The following is a 3,985-nucleotide window of genomic DNA, read 5'->3' as shown; positions in this document are numbered from 1 at the left end:
ACATGTTGATGTAGAAGAGACATGAAGAAGAGGGGACACATGTCGATGTAGAAGAGGGGACACATGTTGATGTAGGAGAGACATGGAGAAGAGGATTTTGCATAATAGGTGACCTAATGTCCCTGACTGAATGAGCTTGTAAATGCCCTGTTGCTCGGCTCTGTTAGCGAGCTATGATGCTAACACAGAAAAAGCACAAACAGAAAAGCCAGTTGTCACAGATGTTACTTTTATTTAGATCTCCAGACACATACTTCCTGTCGTAGTGCTGTTAAAGTTTACAAATATATCAGCAAATGTACATCCTCTCTTTCACCTTTATCCTGCCCTCGTTTCTCTTTCCTCCACATCGACTTAGAGTGTAAAGCCCCGCTAGTCGCACACAGATAGATGTAAGTGGATCTTGGGATTTAAAGTTTGTCCAGAAGGTGGCGCTAGAGCAGTGGTTACCGAATATGTTGCTTAAATAATCACGTAATTGCTTTTAAATGATTGCTTTCAGAATTACTCTGTAAATGGTTCTATTGTAGAATCCGCAAACTGTCCTTGTGGCGTCCCTCAGGGATTCGTTGTTGGGCCACTCTTAATTTTCTTTAATTTCAAGAATTACTGCTAATTTGTGTTTTTAACTTGTTTCTTTTATATAACATGTTATTGTTATGAATACTCTGAGCTAGATGTGCATCTATAATTGGTTTACATTGAACAGACCTCCTTTAAAAATTGACAAATCTAATTTCAAAATTAGGACAACATGTTGGTTTTCAGACTAAAATAGCATGTTTTATGGACACACTTATGCACTAAACAAAGCAAAAGCAATAACAGAAGTACAACATTTAACAGTAAAAGTGTTGGACATCCCTTTGGCTAGCGGGGCTATCATCATCATCACCATCATCATCACCATCACCATCACTGTGAGAAAGAACGTTAAAGTAAGGCCACACCATCGTCACAGAAACTGATCTCTCTCAACTCCAGCTCGTTGCTGATATTTCACATCCTGGTATCTTCTATGAAAACCCACTAACACACACACACACACACACGCACACACACACACGCACGCACGCACGCACGCCCGCACGCACGCCCGCCCACACACACACACACACACACACACACACACACACACACACACACACACACACACACACACACACACACACACACACACACACACACACACACACACACACACACACACACACACACACACACATTATGGAAGCAAAGAAAGGGCCTAATTATTTCCGGTAATGTGACATTTAAATTCATAATTGAAAACAAAGCAGCAAAGACAAGTGAACGATAGCTATGTCGGTTAATGTCCTCTTATCTGACTTAAAAATGCAAATCAGGATTCTGACAAAATGAAGTTATTAGGTGGTCGAAGCTCCATGATATAAATAAACAGACAAATATATGCAGACTTCTAAGGAAGAAACTCATATTTCTCATCGTGCAAATCAAAACTGATTTAATTGGCCCTATCATGTACAATGTCTTGTAGCGGTAGCCAATGCAGTGTTCATTTCGTCAACGAAAACTATAACGAAAAATGTTCGTCAACAACTTTTTTTACATGACTAAGACGATGACGAGCTAAAAATGGATTCTTGATAATAAAAACTATGACGAAATGTATGTTTAGTTTTCGTTGACGAGACGAGACGGGACTGAGGGTGGACTATCAGACTTTCAAATGCAGGGTATTTTCCCCCAAGTGTCCGTCTTGTCAAAATGCATCTTACGTCTCTAACTTGCAATATCATTATTTCCGCTCTCTTCACTCAAGAAGAGCGATCTCTCTCTCTCTGTGTGCAGGGGGCGGGGCCTCACTCTCTCTCTGTGTGCGGGGGCGGGGCCTCTCTCTCTCTCTGTGCGGGGGGCAGGGCCTCACTCTCTCTCTGTGTGCAGGGGGCGGAGCCTCTCTCTCTCTCTGTGTGCAGGGGGCGGGGCCTCACTCTCTCTCTGTGTGCGGGGGGCGGGGCCTCTCTCTCTCTCTGTGCGGGGGGCAGGGCCTCACTCTCTCTCTGTGTGCAGGGGGCGGAGCCTCTCTCTCTGTGTGCGGGGGGCGGGGCCTCACTCTCTCTCTGTGTGCGGGGGGTGGGGGCTCACTCTGTCTCTGTGTGCGGGGGGCGGGGCCTCTCGCTCTCTCTGTGTGCGGGGGGAGGGGCCTCACAGACACGCTGCAGCGGCATGCACACAGATTTTTAAGAGTAGTAGTACCGTTAAAAACCTTAACGATACCCGTCCCTAGATATTACACAAGTAAGAGAGTGAAATGTTCCTTTACGAATTTCACTTGATGCCGTCACCTTGAATCCAATTTCAGATTCCTGTATTTGCCGAACTGAATTAGTTTAAAGAGAGAAAACATTTTGACTAAAAGTTGACTAAAATGTAATGATTTTTCATCGGCTAAAACTAGACTTAAACTATGAAGGATAAAAAGGACTAAAATGTGACTAAAACTAATAACAATTTTCGTCTAAATCAAAAATAGCTGCCAAAATGATCACTGATCCAATGGGGGCGCGAGTGTAACATAGTGATGTCACCATGTTCTGGTAAACAACTAGTCCAATATTTTTTAAAACTTTTAAAATATTACTTATTTTTAGATATCATAACCGCCGTGAGAAAATACATTTTGTGAGACATGTAACTTTATAAGGTGCATTTCCTGATAAGATTTCACAGGTTGTTTTTCTTTGCTGCCATTCACGCTGATCCTCCGCACACAGATACACACACACTCGGCAACACACACACTCACGTAAGGAAGACACACAAACTTGCGCTCACACAACTATACATTTACAGAATGTGAAATACACACTCTTCCATTGACATTTTTTTTTTTTCATATTTCACATTAAATGACGTTTTTACAGAATGTCGTCCCGAAATAAGACCCGCAGAAAGCACACTGGTGTACAGCATGAGTGTGTGTCCGTGTTGGGACCCTGTTTGCCCGCTAACAATGTGTGTGTGTGTGTGTGTGTGTGTGTGTGTGTGTGTGGTTGTGTGTGTGTGTGGAATAGATTTGTTGTCCAGGGGAGTGATACATCGAGCTGACACACACCGAGGAAGATCCATCCCATCTGTCCAGCTTTCTCCAGTTCTTCAGATGTGTTGTCAGTGTGTGTGTGTGTGTGTGTGAGTGTGTGTGTGTGTGTGTGTTCCTGTGTTTTCAGTCCAGCTGTCTCCGATCCAAATAAACCGGAGGGGGTGAGACAGAGATCCAAATCCCCAAAGTCTCTCACACACAAAGTCCACTTTCTTCTTCTCCTCCATCCTGTGTGTGTGTGTTTAAATATGTGTGTGTGTGTGTGTGTGTGTGTGTGTGTGTGTGTGTGTGTGTGTGTGTGTAGAGATAATCTCTGTCGTAGATGTTTGTCAGTTGACATTTTCTCCGCGACTCTCGTGACTTTTCTCCGGGTCTTTTAATTGTGTGTGTGTGTGTGTGGTTTGTAATTGTGTGTGTGTGTGTGTGTGTGTGTGTGTGTGTGTGGTTAATTGTGTGTGTGTGTGTGTGTGTGAACAGTATGCATGTGTGAGTTTATGAGACGAGGAGCAGGGACACACACACAGTCACAGAGAGGAAGAGGAGGAGGAGGAGGTGAGGAAGAGGAGGAGTTGAGGTCCGGCTGCTGATCTTCGCTCCTGCAGAATCCTGAGAGTCCATCGACCCGTGAGCGAGCAGCGCCTGTTCAAACAGACACAACTGGGGGGTTAGGGGCTGGTGTGTGTGTGATGGTGACAGTGTGTGGGTGTGAGACAGTGTGTGTGTGACAGTGTGTGTGATGGTGACAGTGTGAGAGAGAGAGAGAGTCCTCACCTCCTCACACTCGAACTCGTCAGAGGGGATGCACTTTGGTCCTCCGTCCTGTGAGAGAAGAACTCAGAGTCATGTGAACAGAAAGTGAAGCCTATGAAATAATAAAGGCTCTGCAGAACCAGACACACACACACA

The 3,985-nt window shown here is 44.5% G+C and overlaps 1 long non-coding RNA gene across 1 annotated transcript; it reads right to left on the bottom strand.

Moving 5' to 3' along the window:
• Nucleotides 1–208: 208 nt before the first annotated feature.
• Nucleotides 209–3,901, bottom strand: LOC139433671 (uncharacterized). Its single transcript, XR_011643059.1, has 2 exons — nucleotides 3,851–3,901; nucleotides 209–3,718 (listed from the first exon to the last, which is right to left on the bottom strand). It is a non-coding gene; the product is annotated as an uncharacterized lncRNA (long non-coding RNA).
• Between the last annotated feature and the right edge of the window lie 84 nt (nucleotides 3,902–3,985).

This window comes from Pseudochaenichthys georgianus, unplaced genomic scaffold (assembly GCF_902827115.2).
Source record: "Pseudochaenichthys georgianus unplaced genomic scaffold, fPseGeo1.2 scaffold_918_arrow_ctg1, whole genome shotgun sequence".
Taxonomy (NCBI): Eukaryota; Metazoa; Chordata; class Actinopteri; order Perciformes; family Channichthyidae; genus Pseudochaenichthys; species Pseudochaenichthys georgianus.
The sequence above is the reverse complement of the archived record's forward strand: the minus strand, read 5'-3'. Positions and strand labels throughout refer to the sequence as shown.